We start from the raw sequence: 19,710 nt of genomic DNA on the forward strand, positions 1-19,710 counted from the left end.
ATATATATATATATATATATATACTGCATATGAAGGGACTCAAATGACTAAAGATGAATATATAGTCGCAATCAAAAGTTTTCATAGACTTGTAAAGAACATCAAGTCATGGCTGTCTTGAGTTTCCAATCATTTCTACAACTCTTATTTTTTGTGATAGAGTGATTGGAGCACATACTTGTTGGTCACAAACAAACATTCATGAAGTTTGGTTCTTTTATGAATTTATTATGGGTCTACTGAAAATGTGAGCAAATGTGCTGGGTCAAAAGTATACATACAGCAATGTTAATATTTGCTTACATGTCCCTTGGCAAGTTGCACTGCAATAAGGCGCTTTTGGTAGCCATCCACAAGCTTCTGCTTGTATTTTTGACCACAAAATTGCTGCAGTTCAGCTAAATGTGTTGCTTTTCTGACATGGACTTGTTTCTTCAGCATTGTCCACACCTTTAAGTCAGGACTTTGGTAAGGCCATTCTAAGACTTAGATTGTTACATCTAGTCCTAGACTAAGACTCTTGTATGAATAAGCCTGATCTGTTTGTGATCATGGACTTAGATTGTTGCATCTAGTCCTAGACTAAGACTCTTGTAATAATAAGCCTGATCTGTTTGTGATCATAGACTTTGATTGTTGCATCTCGTCCTAGACTAAGACTCTTGTATTAATAAGCCTGATCTGTTTGTGATCATGGACTTAGATTGTTGCACCTAGTCCTAGACTAAGACTTATATTAATAAGCCTGATCTGTTTGTGATCATGGACTTAGATTGTTGCATCTAGTCCTAGACTAAGACTTGTATTAATAAGCCTGATCTGTTTGTGATCATAGACATATATTGTTGCATCTAGTCCTAGACTAAGACTCTTGTATTAATAAGCCTGATCTGTTCGTGATCATAGACTTAGATTGTTGCATCTAGTCCTAGACTAAGACTCTTGTATTAATAAGCCTGATCGGTTCGTGATCATAGACTTAGATTGTTGCATCTAGTCCTAGACTAAGACTCTTGTATTAATAAGCTTGATCTGTTCGTGATCATGGACTTAGATTGTTACATCTAGTCCTAGACTAAGACTCTTGTATTAATAAGCCTGATCTGTTCGTGATCATAGACTTAGATTGTTGCATCTAGTCCTAGACTAAGACTTGTATTAATAAGCCTGATCTGTTCGTGATCATAGACTTAAGATTGTTACATCAAGTCCTAGACTAAGACTCTTGTATTAATAAGCCTGATCTGTTCGTGATCATAGACTTAGATTGTTGCATCTAGTCCTAGACTAAGACTCTTGTATTAATAAGCCTGATCGGTTCGTGATCATAGACTTAGATTGTTGCATCTAGTCCTAGACTAAGACTCTTGTATTAATAAGCTTGATCTGTTCGTGATCATGGACTTAGATTGTTGCATCTAGTCCTAGACTAAGACTCTTGTATTAATAAGCCTGATCTGTTCGTGATCATAGACTTAGATTGTTGCATCTAGTCCTAGACTAAGACTTGTATTAATAAGCCTGATCTGTTCGTGATCATAGACTTAAGATTGTTACATCAAGTCCTAGACTAAGACTCTTGTATTAATAAGCCTGATCTGTTCGTGATCATAGACTTAGATTGTTGCATCTAGTCCTAGACTAAGACTCTTGTATTAATAAGCCTGATCGGTTTGTGATCATAGACTTAGATTGTTGCATCTAGTCCTAGACTAAGACTCTTGTATTAATAAGCTTGATCTGTTCGTGATCATGGACTTAGATTGTTGCATCTAGTCCTAGACTAAGACTCTTGTATTAATAAGCCTGATCTGTTCGTGATCATAGACTTAGATTCTTGCATCTAGTCCTAGACTAAGACTTGTATTAATAAGCCTGATCTGTTTGTGATCAAAGACTTAGATTGTTGCATCTAGTCCTAGACTAAGACTCTTGTATTAATAAGCCTGATCTGTTCGTGATCATGGACTTAGATTGTTGCATCTAGTCCTAGACTAAGAATCTTGTATTAATAAGCCTGATCTGTTTGTGATCATGGACTTAGATTGTTGCATCTAGTCCTAGACTAAGACTCTTGTATTAATAAGCCTGATCTGTTTGTGATCATGGACTTAGATTGTTGCATCTAGTCCTAGACTAAGACTCTTGTATTAATAAGCCTGATCGGTTCGTGATCATAGACTTAGATTGTTGCATCTAGTCCTAGACTAAGACTCTTGTATTAATAAGCTTGATCTGTTCGTGATCATGGACTTAGATTGTTGCATCTAGTCCTAGACTAAGACTCTTGTATTAATAAGCCTGATCTGTTCGTGATCATAGACTTAGATTCTTGCATCTAGTCCTAGACTAAGACTTGTATTAATAAGCCTGATCTGTTTGTGATCAAAGACTTAGATTGTTGCATCTAGTCCTAGACTAAGACTCTTGTATTAATAAGCCTGATCTGTTCGTGATCATGGACTTAGATTGTTGCATCTAGTCCTAGACTAAGAATCTTGTATTAATAAGCCTGATCTGTTTGTGATCATGGACTTAGATTGTTGCATCTAGTCCTAGACTAAGACTCTTGTATTAATAAGCCTGATCTGTTTGTGATCATGGACTTAGATTGTTGCATCTAGTCCTAGACTAAGACTCTTGTATTAAAAAGCCTGACCTTCTGCAGGTCTACCTTCTCGGTGCTCACCATGGCATTTCTCTGCGCCACAGAGGCAAACAGGTCGTTGTGGTTAGCCCCCTTGCTCACACTGCTGCTGTCCCAGTTGTAGTTGCTGGCTAAGCGGACCCCCTCAGGCAGAGATGTGGCGGCCAGGTCCAACTCCTCCTCGGCCCAGTCGTTGCCCCAGCCCTCCTCGCCAGCAGAACTCTGCCCTTGGCCTTCTTTCTCGTTGGACCAACTGTCGTCGGCGTCCCAGCCTGAGCTGCTCCAGTCCGAACTCTGCTTTTTCACCGCCACACTGGACGCCATGCGGCCTGCCTACATGAGTGACATGGTGGCAGTTATGTCAGTGGGCTACAAGTCTTTGAAGGCAGGTTAAAGGTAGACCTACTCCTCCATCGCTGGCATTCTTCTTGGATGACGTCATTCCAGACCAGTCCTTGTTCCAATCATCCTTCTCAGTTTGCTTGTTGTGGGAAACATTCCAAATGATGAACAACATATAGGCTCTCACAACAGTGAGCATAGTCCTCATATTTCATGACTACCGTATTTTTCGGACTATAAGTCGCAGTTTTTTTCATAGTTTGGCCGGGGGTGCGACCCCACAGGGGGTCTGTCCTAGGAGGACACAAAGTCCACCCCACAGGGTATCTGTCCTAGGAAGACACACAGTCCACCCCACAGGTTACTGTCCTAGGAGGACACACAGTCCACCCCACAGGGGGTCTGTCCGAGGAGAACATATAGTCCACCCTACAGAGGTCTGTCCTAGGAGGACACGCAGTCCACCCCACAGGGTGTCTGTCCTAGGAGGACTCACAGTCCACCCCGCAGGGTGTCTGTCCTAGGAGGACACACAGTCCACCCCACAGGTTACTGTCCTAGGAGGACATCAGTCCACCCCACAGGGTGTCTGTCCTAGGAGGACACACAGTCCACCCCACAGGGGGTCTGTCCTAGGAGAACACATAGTCCACCCCACAGGGTGTCTGTCCTAGGAGGACACACAGTCCACCCCACAGGGTGTCTGTCCTAGGACGACACACAGTCCACCCCACAGGGTGTCTGTCCTAGGAGGACACATAGTCCACCCCACAGGGTATCTGTCCTAGGAGGACACACAGTCCACCCCACAGGGTGTCTCTCCTAGGAGGTCACACAGTCCACCCCACAGGGTGTCTGTCCTAGGAGGACACACAGTCCACCCCACAGGGTGTTTTTCCTAGAAGGACACACAGTCCACCCCACAGGGTGTCTGTCCTAGGAGGACACACAGTCCACCCCACAGGGTGTCTGTCTTAGGAGGACACATAGGCCACCCCGCAGGGTGTCTGTCCTAGGAGGACACACAGTCCACCCCACATGGGGGTCTCTTCTAGGAGGTCCTATAGTCCACCCCACAGGGAGTCTGTCCTAGGAGGACACACAGTCCACCCCACAGGGGATCTCTTCAAGGAGGACATATAGTCCACCCCACAGGGGGTCTGTCCTAGGAGGACACACAGTCAACCCCACAGGGGATCTCTTCAAGGAGGACATATAGTCCACCCCACAAGGGGTGTGTCCTAGGAGGACACACAGTCCATCCCACAGATTTCTGTCCTAGGAGGACATCAGTCCACCCCACAGGTGGTCTGACCTAGGAGGACACACAGTCCACCCCACAGGGGGTCTGTCCTAGGAGGACACACAGTCCATCCCACAGGGGGTCTCTCCTAGGAGGACATATAGTCCACCCCACAGGGGGTCTGTCCTAGGAGGACACACAGTCCACCCCACAGGGTATCTGTCCTAGGAGGCCACACAGTCCACCCCACAGGGTGTCTGTCCTAGGAGGACACACAGTCCACCCCACAGGGGTCTCTCCTAGGAGGACATATAGTCCACCCCACAGGGGGTCTGTCCTAGGAGGACACACAGTCCACTCCAAAGGGTATCTGTCTTAGGAGGACACATAGTCTACCCTACAGGGGGTCTGTCCTAGGAGGACACATAGTCCACCCCACAAGGTATCTGTCCTAGGAGGACACATAGTCCACCCCGCAGGGTGTCTGTCCTAGGAGGACACATAGTCCACCCCACAGGGTGTCTGTCCTAGGAGGGCACACAGTCCACCCCACAGGATGTCTGTCCTAGGAGGACACACAGTCCACCCCACAGGGGGTCTCTCCTAGGAGGACATATAGTCCACCCCACAGGGGGTCTGTCCTAGGAGGACACGCAGTCCACCCCACAGGGTGTCTGTCCTAGAAGGACACACAGTCCACCCCACAGGGGTCTGTCCTAGGAGGACACACAGTCCACCCCACAGGGTGTCTGTCCTAGGAGGACACACAGTCCACCCCACAGGGTGTCTGTCTTAGGAGGACACATAGGCCACCCCGCAGGGTGTCTGTCCTAGGAGGACACACAGTCCACCCCACATGGGGGTCTCTTCTAGGAGGTCCTATAGTCCACCCCACAGGGAGTCTGTCCTAGGAGGACACACAGTCCACCCCACAGGGGATCTCTTCAAGGAGGACATATAGTCCACCCCACAGGGGGTCTGTCCTAGGAGGACACACAGTCAACCCCACAGGGGATCTCTTCAAGGAGGACATATAGTCCACCCCACAAGGGGTGTGTCCTAGGAGGACACACAGTCCATCCCACAGATTGCTGTCCTAGGAGGACATCAGTCCACCCCACAGGTGGTCTGACCTAGGAGGACACACAGTCCACCCCACAGGGGTCTGTCCTAGGAGGACACACAGTCCATCCCACAGGGGGTCTCTCCTAGGAGGACATATAGTCCACCCCACAGGGGGTCTGTCCTAGGAGGACACACAGTCCACCCCACAGGGTATCTGTCCTAGGAGGCCACACAGTCCACCCCACAGGGTGTCTGTCCTAGGAGGACACACAGTCCACCCCACAGGGGTCTCTCCTAGGAGGACATATAGTCCACCCCACAGGGGGTCTGTCCTAGGAGGACACACAGTCCACTCCAAAGGGTATCTGTCTTAGGAGGACACATAGTCTACCCTACAGGGGGTCTGTCCTAGGAGGACACATAGTCCACCCCACAAGGTATCTGTCCTAGGAGGACACATAGTCCACCCCGCAGGGTGTCTGTCCTAGGAGGACACATAGTCCACCCCACAGGGTGTCTGTCCTAGGAGGGCACACAGTCCACCCCACAGGATGTCTGTCCTAGGAGGACACACAGTCCACCCCACAGGGGGTCTCTCCTAGGAGGACATATAGTCCACCCCACAGGGGGTCTGTCCTAGGAGGACACGCAGTCCACCCCACAGGGTGTCTGTCCTAGAAGGACACACAGTCCACCCCACAGGGGTCTGTCCTAGGAGGACACACAGTCCACCCCACAGGGGTCTGTCCTAGGAGGACATACAGTCCACCCCACAGGGGGTCTGTCCTAGGAGGACATCAGTCCACCCCACATGGGGTCTGTCCGAGTTTTCTGGTTTGATCTAGTTTTGGAGGATCTTGTGCAACCACCGGCAGATGAATCCGCGCAAAGTGACGTCAGCTGTTTAGTCTTTGCCATCCTTTACTGCAGACATGGTTTATTTACTCAAGCGTGTACAGTAATATACAGTAAAGAGCTTACTATTTATTGTTCGCCGCAAGCAATTGGGGGCGTGGTCCTAACATCGAAAGGTTGTCGGTGGAAAAAGCGGGACTACTTTTCTTCACGAATGGATACATGACCGAATCACTGACAGAGTATAAGTAGTCCCAGCGCCGCTCCTTCGTCACGCTGCTTTGGTCGTCGTCTTCTAACTCGTTAACAGGTGAAACCTGACTTTTTGTTGTATTTTATAAGCTATTGGACTTTTACAGTTACTATTGTTAAGGATTAGAAGCCATATCGGTTGTTTTAAGGCACGAAATGAACGGTAGTTGTGTTTGTTAGTCAAACGTTTGATGTCGCCGCGTCTTGTATCAGTCGTTACATTCGGCTAAAAAGGGCATTTTGCAGACTGTTTTATTGTATTACCTTACTTTTGGTCGGTGTGACGCTGTCCAAATTCCATTTTAATTGAAGTGGTTTGAGTGGAATGTGGTCTGAGGACACAAAGACACCCACTGGAAACATTCGTTTTCCATCTAATTAAACACATCGGCATTGTATCCTAATTTTCATCATAAAAACATTGTTCCAGTGCAGTTGCAGGACAAACCTGTTGTATTGTAACCTCTCCATTGTTGCCACCACCATGGTGAGGTCCATAGAGCTCTCTGAGGCCTCCAGGATGGAAATTGTGGAAGCATATGCGTCCGGGAAAGGCTACAAAAAGATCTCCAAACAATTTGAAATCAGCCCTTCTACTATACGGAAAATAATTTACAAATGGAAGACGAATAAAACGACTGCCAACAAGCCCAGGTCTGGCCGGCCCAGCAAGTTCAGCACATCAGCAGACTGCAAGATGCTTAAGGAACTGTCCAAAAACCCTCAAATGTCGTCACGGGACCTACAGGAAGCTCTGGCCTCGGTCGACGTCAAAGTGCACGCGTCCACCATCAGGAAGAGGCTACACAAGTTTGAATATGCATGGGAGGCATGCCAGAAGGAAACTCTCGCTGTCAAAGAACAAGAACAAGGCGAGACCAAAGAACATCCAGACCAACACCAAGGCGAGACCAAAGAACATCCAGACCAAGATGGTTCACAAGCTAGCAGTAGCTCGCACGCTGCCAGCAGCCCACAAACTACCAGTAGCTCGGCTGAGCAGACTAAATAACTACGTACATTAAGGACTTTGAATTTTTGTTTTTACCGAATTTTTACGAGAGATCAGAAACCCTGAGAGCATTTTCAGAAGTTAGCGTGTTTAGCAAATGTTAGTCATAAAGTACAACACTTGCTGCTCTTATTTTTATTTTTTTCTAGAAAAGTCGCTCTTGTGAAAAGTGTTGGAGAGCCCTGATCTAGACCGAGGCCAGGACTTGTATAGCAATGTTGACTGAAAACATTTTAAACAATAATGATACAGTTTGCAGCAATTATTAGCTGGCCGTCATTTGTTTATCAAAAGGCTTGTCGGGCCTTTTTTAGTCATGGTTCTGTATTTTAGTAGCTTGTATGCTACAAGCTCCAGTTTGTTATTAATGCACAATGTGGAGTATATGGATGAGTTATTATTGGAAGGAACAGACTTTGTTAGAAGATGATGGATCCGGGAGGAGTGAGACATGTTGATGACACTTCAGCCCAACTGGAGAAGTCCAGGTATGTACGTAATAGCCACTGTTTCTGTAGTTATTGTCCATGAATAACTCTCGTGCTTTATTAACTTAAATGTCTGCTAGACTTACTTAACTAAATTGTCTACAAATTTTGATTTATCATTTGTGTCCTTCAAGAATGTTGGTGTTGGGAGAGCCAACAGTTTTCTTGAACACCAGCAAGCAGACCCTGAAAAGGATTAAAACCCCGGAGACAGCGATGAGCGTCTCTTTGTAAGTTTATAGTTTTTTAGATGTGATGAAAGTTTCCCAGTCTTATGTTGGAACTCTCGTCAAAGTGTGTGGTAAACCAAAATCCTTTTGATAATAAACATCTGTGTTGTTTGTGTCCTTCCAGACTACCTGGCTGCTGTCTATTACAATGAGTATGCTGACTATTATCCAAAAAGAAAATGCAGACCTAAACTGTGAGCAATAAATTATTTTAATTTTCACCCAAAAACAAGTTTTGAGCTTCAAATTTCCAAATGGCAACCAAAACTGTGCAAAAAAACATTTAAAAGGGGAACTGCTCTTTTTCATCATTCACTATCCCTCTGTTAGACAATAACAGTCTTTTCTCTGCATTCTAAATGGTTAAAAACTGATAGACTTAGACTTCCTTTTATTGTAATTCAAATATGAACTGGATCGGTTTGCAGCCGAGTGTGAAGCGACTGGGATGGGAATCAGCACCTCAAAGTCCGAGTCCATGGTTCTCGCCCGGAAAAGGGTGGAGTGCCATCTCCGGGTTGGGGGGCAGATCTTGCCCCAAGTGGAGGAGTTCAAGTACCTCGGAGTCTTGTTCACGAGTGAGGGAAGAGTGGATTGTGAGATCGACAGGCGGATCGGTGCGGCGTCTTCAGTAATGCGGACGCTGTATCGATCCGTTGTGGTGAAGAAGGAGCTGAGCCGGAAGGCAAAGCTCTCGATTTACCGGTCGATCTACGTTCCCATCCTCACCTATGGTCATGAGCTTTGGGTCATGACCGAAAGGACAAGATCACGGGTACAAGCGGCCGAAATGAGTTTCCTCCGCCGGGTGGCAGGGCTCTCCCTTAGAGAGAGGGTAAGAAGCTCTGTCATCCGGGGGGAGCTCAAAGTAAAGCCGCTGCTCCTCCACATCGAGAGGAGCCAGATGAGGTGGTTCGGGCATCTGGTCAGGATGCCACCCGAACGCCTCCCTCGGGAGGTGTTTCGGGCACGTCCGACCGGTAGGAGGCCTCGGGGAAGACCCAGGACACGTTGGGAAGACTATGTCTCCCGGCTGGCCTGGGAACGCCTCGGGATCCCCCGGGAGGAGCTGGACGAAGTGGCTGGGGAGAGGGAAGTCTGGGCTTCCCTGCTTAGGCTGCTGCCCCCGCGACCCGACCTCGGATAAGCGGAGGAAGATGGATGGATGGATGGAAATATGAACTTTACAGCACAGATGATAGCAAGAGGCGGATACAGGTAATGGGGATGCAATCTATTCCACTTGTGAAGCTCTCTAACATCCTAAAAGCTTGTTTTATGCTGTAAGTATTTATTTTACAAGTCAAACATAACGTTGAAACATGCTCGTTGACGTTTATTCAATGCCAGGTTGTGACGTTAATTTGACCTTTTTGAAATGTGGTCATTCCCCAACCAACAACGTGGATTCAACGTTGGACATCAACGTAGTCTCGATTTACAAATACAACTATATTGCAACGTTGTTTCAAAGTCAGCTTTAAAGGACACGTACGTATATCAATCAATCAATCAATGTTTATATAGCCCTAAATCACAAGTGTCTCAAAGGGCTGCACAAGCCACAACGACATCCTCGGTACAGAGCCCACATAAGGGCAAGGAAAAACTCACCCCAGTGGGATGTCGATGTGAATGACTATGAGAAACCTTGGAGAGGACCGCATATGTGGGTAACCCCCAGCCCCCTCTAGGGGAGACCGAATGCAATGGATGTCGAGTGGGTCTAACATAATATTGTGAGAGTACAGTCCATAGTGGATCCAGCATAACCGTAAGAGTCCAGTCCACAGTGGGGTCAGCAGGAAACCATCCCGAGCGGAGACGGGTCAGCAGCGCAGAGATGTTCCCAACCGATACACAGGCGAGCGGTCCACCCCGGGTCCCGACCCCGGACAGCCAGCACCCCATCCATGGCCACCGGACCTGTGTGTCTCCCCCTCCACAGGGATAGGGGGGAGCAGAGGAGAAAAGAAAAGAAACCGCAGATCAACTGGTCTAAAAAAAGGGGGGCTATTCAAAGTCTAGAGTATACAAATGAGTTTTAAGATGGGACTTAAATGCTTCTACTGAGGTAGCATCTCTAACTGTTACCGGGAGGGCATTCCATAGTACTGGAGCCCGAATAGAAAACGCTCTATAGCCCGCAGACTTTTTTTGGGCTCTGGGAATCACTAATAAGCCGGAGTTCTTTGAACGCAGATTTCTAGCCGGGACATATGGTACAATACAATCGGCAAGATACGATGGAGCTAGACCGTGTAATATTTTATACGTAAGTAGGAAAACCTTAGTCGCATCTTAAGTGCACATTAAGCCAGTGCAGGTGAGCCAGTATAGGCGTAATATGATCAAACTTTCTTGTTCTTGTCAAAAGAACCAATTGTAATCTTTTAATGCTAGACATAGGGAGACCTGAAAATAATACGTTACAGTAGTCGAGACGAGACGTAACGAACGCATGAATAATGATCTCAGCGTCGCTAGTGGACAAAATGGAACGAATTTTAGCGACATTACGGAGATGAAAGAAGGCCGTTTTAGTAACACTCTGAATGTGTGGCTCAAACGAGAGAGTTGGGTCGAAGATAATACCCAGATTCTTTGCCGAGTCGCTTTGTGTAATTGTTTGGTTGTCAAATGTTAAGGTGGTATTATTAAATAAATGTCGGTGTTTAGCAGGACCGATAATCAGCATTTCCGTTTTCTTAGTGTTGAGTTGCAAGAAGTTAGCGGACATCCATTGTTTAATTTCATTAAGACACGCCTCCAGCTGACTACAATCCGGCGTGTTGGTCAGCTTTAGGGGCATGTAGAGTTGGGTGTCATCAGCATAACAATGAAAGCTAACACCGTATTTGCGTATGATGTCGCCTAGCGGCAGCATGTAACTACTAAAGAGTGCAGGGCCAAGAACCAAACCCTGGGGGACTCCGCACGTTACCTTAACATAGTCCGAGGTCACATTGTTATGGGAGACGCATTGCATCCTGTCAGTAAGATAAGAGTAAACCACGACAAGGCTAAGTCTGACATACCAATACGTGTTTTGATACGCTCTAATAAAATTTTATGATCGACGGTATCGAAAGCAGCGCTAAGATCAAGAAGCAGCAACATAGATGACGCGTCAGAATCCATCGTTAGCAGTAGATCATTTAGTCATTTTTGCGAGGGCTGTCTCCGTAGAGTGATTTGCCCTGAAACCAGATTGAAAAGGTTCACAGAGATTGTTAGACACTAAGTGTTCATTTAGCTGCTGTGCGACAATTTTTTCGAGTAATACATTCGTATAATCAATGTCTGCCTGGTAGCTACATTAACATGCATGTCAATGGAGTATTATTGGTGGTTCTTAGAGGGGCTTTGCATTGTTCGACCAAAAAAAAAGTGCAGTTCCCCTTTGAACACTTTGGGTTCTTGTGGAGGGAACATGTCATTAAAGGTTTAGTGTTGGGTCTCCAGGGTATGTTGCTGGACCAAGTGTGTGTGGACACTACATCATACCATCCCGGTCCCAGAGGAGTGGCCTAACAAGGAGACAACTTTGTCACCAGGTTCAGTCCAGTTTAGATCTCATGTAGCATCCAAAGTCTTCTCACTTTGGATGCTGGGACCACACAAGTTGGAATGACAACTTGGAATCTGCATCACCAGCAACTTCATTCCATCTTCTATTATTTGTTTGAGTAAAAGCATGATGTTAAAAGTAGACCCTTCATGGTACTACAACGTTGTTTTCTCAACCCCTTGATCCTCTTTTCTATCTACCCTCTGTGTCTCTACTCTGTTGTTTCAGACATGCCATGAGTCACATTCAAGTGTACTGTACACTACTTTAATCTGTTAGTAGGGGTGTAACGGTACACAAAAATGTCGGTTCGGTACGTACCTCGGTTTAGAGGTCACGGTTCGGTTCATTTTCGGTACAGTAAGAAATCAACAAAATATACATTTTTTGGTTATTTATTTACCAAATTTGTAAACGATGGCTTTATCCTTTTAACATTGGGAACACTATAATAATTCTGCCCACGTTAATCCACATTAAACTGCCTCAAGTTGTTGCTCAGATTAAATAAAATGACAAAACTTTTCTTCTACATATAAAAAGTGCAACATTAAAGGGTAACATTATCACCAGACCTATGTAAGCGTCAATATATACCTTGATGTTGCAGAAAAAAGACCTTTTTTTTTTTTAACCGATTTCCGAACTCTAAATGGGTGAATTTTGGCGAATTAAACGCCTTTCTATTATTCGCTCTCGGAGCAATGACGTCACATTGTGACGTCACATCGGGAAGCAATCCGCCATTTTCTCAAACACATTACAAACACCGAGTCAAATCAGCTCTGTTATTTTCCGTTTTTTCGACTTTTTTCCGTACCTTGGAGACATCATGCCTCGTCGGTGTGTTGTCGGAGGGTGTAACAACACGAACAGGGATGGATTCAAGTTGTACCAGTGGCCCAAAGATGCGAAAGTGGCAATAAATTGGACGTTTGTTCCGCACACTTTACCGACGAAAGCTATGCTACGACAGAGATGGCAAGAATGTGTGGATATCCTGCGACACTCAAAGCAGATGCATTTTCAACGATAAAGTCAAAGAAATTTGCGAGCGGGTGAGGGTATGTCTACAGAATATATTAATTGATGAAAACTGGGCTGTCTGCACTCTCAAAGTGCATGTTGTTGCCAAATGTATTTCATATGCTGTAAACCTAGTTCATAGTTGTTAGTTTCCTTTAATGCCAAACAAACACATACCAATCGTTGGTTAGAAGGCCATCGCCGAATTCGTCCTCGCTTTCTCCCGTGTCGCTGGCTGTCGTGTCGTTTTCGTCGGTTTCGCTTGCATACGGTTCAAACCGATATGGCTCAATAGCTTCAGTTTCTTCTTCAATTTCGTTTTCGCTACCTGCCTCCACACTACAACCATCCGTTTCAATACATGCATAATCTGTTGAATGGCTTAAGCCGCTGAAATCCGAGTCTGAATCCGAGCTAATGTCGCTATTCCTTGCTGTTCTATCCGCCATGTTTGTTTGTATCGGCATCACTACGTGACGTCACAGGAAAATGGACGGGTGTATATAACGATGACTAAAATCAGGCACTTTGAAGCTTTTTTTAGGGATATTGCGTGATGGGTAAAATTTTGAAAAAAAATTCGAAAAATAAAATAAGCCACTGGGAACTGATTTTTAATGGTTTTAACCCTTCTGAAATTGTGATAATGTTCCCCTTTAAACAGTTTCAAGTGAACTCATCATTTATTACAGCATTTGGGAAGCCTGTAGTTGATGTTTATTATGTAAATGTTATATTTTTATCAACATGTGATAGCAGGGACCCTGCCATTCAAAACTAAGCTGCTACCGTAACACACACACACCGCAAAATGAGCTAACGTTACGCTAAAAGCTAATTAGCCTTCACCTCAAGCCAGGACTGCGAGCGAGCTGAGCTGCAGTTTGTTTCTAGAACGTCAACGGGCTCATAGTGATGTTACTAGTAGTTGACTGGGAGGTGTTTATTTTAATTTGGGGAGAGTCCGCTGCCTGATGCTTACCTGCTAAACACCTATCTGCTAACCACACCGCAGAAGCATTGACTCCATGCGCTCTGAATACGCACTGCTGATTGGCTGTTACCGCTATGGTTGTAACCAATCAGATGGTTGTGTGGGTGGGACAATGCTGGGTGCCGTGTAGGAGACAGAGGCAGAAAGCAGAGCAGCTTGTTAAGACTTTAGCTTAGGCGGCTACTTCATATGTTCGTGTGGAAACTCGTTCGGTACACCTCCGAACCGAACCGGAACCCCCGTACCGAAACAATTCAATACAAATACACGTACCGTTACACCCCTAGTTGTTAGAGACATGCCATAAGTCACATTCAGTGTACTGAACACTACTTTAATCTGTTAAATGATACAGGATGCGTCACGACTGAAATGTATCAGAAGTGACATGAGCCAGATATTGTCTAATTATGGGCCTGCGTGCAGCATCTTACTGTTGAGTTTGTGCTGAGAATGACAGAAGTCTAATAAAATCATTCTGACTAGAAATGTCATTATGTTATCCTTCCGTAAGTACTTTTACATTATTTAGTGCAATGGTTATGGTTTAAGACCTTTACAAAGCATTACTAACACGTTTTCCTGTTGTCATTTTGAATATTAAATTGAACAGTTCTCTTAAATAAAGTTAAGTTAAAGTAGCAATGATTGTCACACACACACACACACACGAGGTGTGGTGAAATTTGTCCTCTGCATTTGACCCATCCCCTTGTTCACCCCCTGATAGGTGAGGGGAGCAGTGGGCAGCAGCGGCGCTGCGCCCGGGAATCATTTTTGGTGATTTAACCCCAAATTCCAACCTTTGATGCTGAGTGCCAAGCAGGGAGGTAGTTAATAGTTAATCAAGTTATGATTCACATGAGATGATCTCACAGTCAGCAAGGCTGAAGATGTTTATCCGTGTACTCTGTAAACACTCAATTTTGAACAGTTTCTTAAAGGGGAACATTATCACCAGACCTATGTAAACATCAATATATACCTTGATGTTGCAGAAAAAAGACCATATTTTTTTAACCGATTTCCGAACTCTAAATGGGTGAATTTTGGCGAATTAAACGCCTTTCTAATATTCGCTCTCGGAGCGATGACGTCACAATGTGACGTCGCATCGGGAAGCAATCCGCCATTTTCTCAAACACTGAGTCAAATCAGCTCCGTTATTTTCCGTTTTTTTCGACTGTTTTCTGTACCTTGTAGACATCATGCCTCGTCGGTGTGTTGTCAGAGGGTGTAACAACACGAACAGGACGGATTCAAGTTGCACCAGTGGCCCAAAGATGCGAAAGTGGCAAGAAATTGGACGTTTGTTCCGCACACTTTACCGACGAAAGCTATGCTACGACAGAGATGGCAAGAATGTGTGGATATCCTGCGACACTCAAAGCAGATGCATTTCCAACGATCAAGTCAAAGAAATCTGCCGCCAGACCCCCATTGAATCTGCCGGAGTGTGTGAGCAATTCAGGGACAAAGGACCTCGGTAGCACGGCAAGCAATGGCGGCAGTTTGTTCCCGCAGACGAGCGAGCTAAACCCCCTGGATGTCTTGGCTCACACCGTCCCGAAGATGATCAAGAGAAGAATATCAACCCTAGCTTCCCTGGCCTGCTGACATGAGGGTATGTCTACAGAATATATTAATTGATGAAAATTGGGCTGTCTGCACTCTCAAAGTGCATGTTGTTGCCAAATGTATTTCATATGCTGTAAACCTAGTTCATAGTTGTTAGTTTCCTTTAATGCCAAACAAACACATACCAATCGCTGGTTAGAAGGCGGTCGCCAAATTCGTCCTCGCTTTCTCCCGTGTCGCTAGCTGTCGTGCCGTTTTCGTCGGTTTCGCTTGCATACGGTTCAAACCGATATGGCTCAATCGCTTCAGTTTCTTCTTCAATTTCGTTTTCGCTACCTGCCTCCACACTACAACCATCCGTTTCAATACATGCGTAATCTGTTGAATCGCTTAAGCCGCTGAAATCCGAGTCTGAATCCGAGCTAATGTCGCTATAGCTTGCTGTTCTTTCCGCCATGTTTGTTTGTGTTGGCTTCACTATGTGACGTCATAGGAAAATGGACGGCTGGTTAAAATCAGGCACTTTTAAGCTTTTTTTTAGGGATATTGCGTGATGGGTAAAATTTTGAAAAAAACTGCGAAAAATAAAATAAGCCACTGGGAACTGATTTTTAATAGTTTTAACAATTCTGAAATTGTGATAATGTTCCCCTTTAAACGGGATCATATTAATACATTGTCTTCTATGCTTAACCTCTTCCATAATTGAACTGCACATACTGATATGCTAAATGTTTGGAGTGTTGCATGTGCATGCAAGTGTTTGAAGTTGGATGTCAAATGTACAAGTGCGTAAAAAAACACTTCCACCATGAACGTGGGCAAACATCCAAGACCAATGTGATGAATGTGCTGTTAGAAAAGCTGTATACACACATTGAAGTTGTGTCATGTATGCACAATCAAGCAGGTAGAAGTGCAGAAAGTTGTTTCTGTGCAACAATAGTGTGCCTCCCAGCAGGCACAAGACATTAACAACAATGTTGACAACTTGACGTTGAATTGACTTTTGACAAATACAACATTGAAACAACACTCTTCTTGACGACGTTTATTCAATGTCAGGTTGTGACGTTGATGTGACCTTTGAAATGTGGTCATTTCTCAACCAACGTGCATCCAATGTTACACACCAACATTTTGTCAATTTACACATACTGGTAGGAGGCCACGGGGAAGACCCAGGACACGTTGGGAAGACTATGTCTCCCGGCTGGCCTGGGAACGCCTCGGGAAGAGCTGGGGAAATGGAAGTCTGGGCTTCTCTGCTTAGGCTGCTGCCCCCGCCACCCAACCTCGGATAAGCGGAAGCAAATGGATGGACGGATGGATGGTGTTCCCTCGCTACAACACGCTTCACTTTACGCGCCTGCGCTTTTACACTGATTTTTTTTGTGTGTGTAATTTTTTAGTGTTAGGACGCAGAGCACAATGCATCCAAATTGGCTAAGGGACTGTAGACTATTGTCAATCCATTTTCTTCATGCCTTGTGTCTTTTACAGCAGTGGTCCCCAACCACCGGTCCAAAGACCGGTACCAATCCATGACGCGTTTGCTTCCGGGCCGTAGAGAAACATTAAATAATTTATAAACGGCTGCTTTTTCTCCGATTTAACTTTGGCCTGTCTTTACTTGACACACCAATAAGCTTGTTTGTAGATGTAATCGGAGTGTTGCTGGTTACTGGGGTTCAATCCCCACTTTCTACCATCCTAGTCACGTCCGTTGTGTCCTTGGGCAAGACACTTCACCCCTTGCTCCTGATGGCTGCTGGTTAGCGCCTTGCATGACAGCTCCCGCCATCAGTGTGTGAATGTGTGTGTGAATGGGTGAATGTGGTATTACTGTCAAAGCGCTTTGAGTACCTTGAAGGTAGAAAAGCGCTATACAAGTATAACCCATTTATCATTATAATACAACTCCTCATAGGAAGTTGCCATTTGTTAAAACTCTGTGACATGATACAATTCAGGGACGTCACTAGCTTTTAAGGACAGGGGGGGGCTTAGCCCCCAGGAGATGCACAGGATGCGAGCGAATGTAGGGCAAGAGCACAAAACTTCACAAACGGCTAACAAAGACTTATTCATTGTTATTATTTCAGTCGGTTTATTTTCAATCTGTGTTCAGTACAACAACAAACATGGGTTTGCACAGTGACATTTTGTTTACAGCATCAACAAGAAACAATTACTTGCATGATGATTATTATTATTATCTACTGATGATAGTCATACGTGAAAGAGCTCAGCTCCTGTTCTCCTCCATGTGTAAAGTGAGAAACACAGCTGATGCTCCAGAAGGAAGTAACCCCAAAGATAGCAAATGGTAAAAAAGAGTGCACATTTAACTTTATAAATAACCAGGACCTTCATGATGCTTTTCAGGCTAACTAAGTAGCAGCATCGTTTTAGAGCGGGAATATCAACTTTTTGTCAAACACAGACCTGGTGTAAAATGGAGCTAATACATTTTACTACAAGCAGTGATGAATACTTACTTTCTTGAAAAAGTTTCTTATGTCCATTTTGCATCCGTTCACGTTCTTGTTCTGCAGTGCTGTGTGCTAATGTGCTTCGTACACCTGCAGGACCGCAAGCAAGGCTGCGGAGAAAATGCGGACTGGCTTTTGAGTGATGTGGGTATTTTCAATATGAACAAGTACAAGGATCGCAAGCAAGGTCGCAAAGATCGCGAGGGTCGTGAGTGTCGGGTGATGCAAGGTCAAATAAAAAGGTCACTACAGGATACACACAGAAACCAAAATGCATTGTCATGCAGAGTGGGTGTGTTCCACGGACCAATACATCACCAGTAAAACCACAAGATGACGAGACTCTCATCACAGGTTCTGGGCCCATGTGGCTCCATAGCAACCGTAATGTCCCATGTGGCGGCATAGCAACCCTAGTGTCCCATGTGGCTCCATAGCAACCGTAATGTCCCATGTGGCGCCATAGCAACCGTAATGTCCCATGTGGCGCCATAGCAACCGCAATGTCCCATGTGGCTCCATAGCAACCGTAATGTCCCATGTGGCGGCATAGCAACCGTAATGTCCCATGTGTCTCCATAGCAACCGTAATGTCCCATGTGGCGCCATAGCAACCGTAATGTCCCGTGTGGCTCCATAGCAACCGTAATGTCCCATGTGGCGCCATAGCAACCGTAATGTCCCGTGTGGCTCCATAGCAACCGTAATGTCCCATGTGGCTCCATAGCAACCGTAATGTCCCATGTGGCTCCATAGCAACCGTAGTGTCCCATGTGGCGGCATAGCAACCGTAATGTCCCATGTGGCGCCATAGCAACCGTAATGTCCCATGTGGCGCCATAGCAACCGTAATGTCCCATGTGGCTCCATAGCAACCGTAATGTCCCATGTGGCGGCATAGCAACCGTAATGTCCCATGTGTCTCTATAGCAACCGTAATGTCCCATGTGGCGGCATAGTAACCGTAATGTCCCATGTGGCGGCATAGCAACCGTAATGTCCCATGTGGCTCCATAGCAACCGTAATGTCGCATGTGGCGGCATAGCAACCCTAATGTCCCATGTGGCGGCATAGCAACCCTAATGTCCCATGTGACTTCATAGCAACCGTAATGTCCCATGTGATGCCATAGCAACCGTAATGTCCCATGTGGCGGCATAGCAACCGTAATGTCCCATGTGGCTCCATAGCAACCGTAATGTCCCATGTGGCTCCATAGCAACCGTAATGTCCCATGTGGCACCATAGCAACCGTAATGTCCCATGTGGCTCCATAGCAACCGTAATGTCCCATGTCGCTCCATAGCAACCCTAATGTCCCATGTGGCTCCATAGCAACCCTAATGTCCCATGTGGCTCCATAGCAACTGTAATGTCCCATGTGGCTCCATAGCAACTGTAATGTCCCATGTGGCGCCATAGCAACCGTAATGTCCCATGTGGCGCCATAGCAACCGTAATGTCCCATGTGGCTCCAAAGCAACCGTAATGTCCCATGTGGCGGGATAGCAACCGTAATGTCCCATGTGGCGGCATAGCAACCGTAATGTCCCATGTGGCTCCATAGCAACCGTAATGTCCCATGTGGCGGCATAGCAACCGTAATGTCCCATGTGGCGGCATAGCAACCGTAATGTCCCATGTGGCGCCATAGCAACCGTAATGTCCCATGTGGCGCCATAGCAACCGTAATGTCCCATGTGGCGCCATAGCAACCGTAATGTCCCATGTAGCTCCAAAGCAACCGTAATGTCCCATGTGGCGGCATAGCAACCGTAATGTTCCATGTGGCGGCATAGCAACCGTAATGTCCCATGTGGCTCCATAGCAACTGTAATGTCCCATGTGGCGGCATAGCAACCGTAATGTCCCATGTGGCGGCATAGCAACCGTAATGTCCCATGTGGCTCC

General features: G+C 45.9%; 1 long non-coding RNA gene across 1 annotated transcript; it reads left to right on the top strand.

Annotated features, from left to right (window-relative positions):
• The first annotated feature begins 6,386 nt into the window (after nucleotides 1–6,386).
• LOC133576734 (uncharacterized) lies at nucleotides 6,387–8,709 on the top strand. The gene is made up of 3 exons (XR_009811672.2): nucleotides 6,387–7,904; nucleotides 8,039–8,134; nucleotides 8,259–8,709. It is a non-coding gene; the product is annotated as an uncharacterized lncRNA (long non-coding RNA).
• The last annotated feature ends 11,001 nt before the right edge of the window (nucleotides 8,710–19,710 follow it).

The sequence above is a fragment of the Nerophis lumbriciformis genome, linkage group LG36 (genome assembly GCF_033978685.3).
Source record: "Nerophis lumbriciformis linkage group LG36, RoL_Nlum_v2.1, whole genome shotgun sequence".
In the NCBI taxonomy this organism is placed as follows: Eukaryota; Metazoa; Chordata; class Actinopteri; order Syngnathiformes; family Syngnathidae; genus Nerophis; species Nerophis lumbriciformis.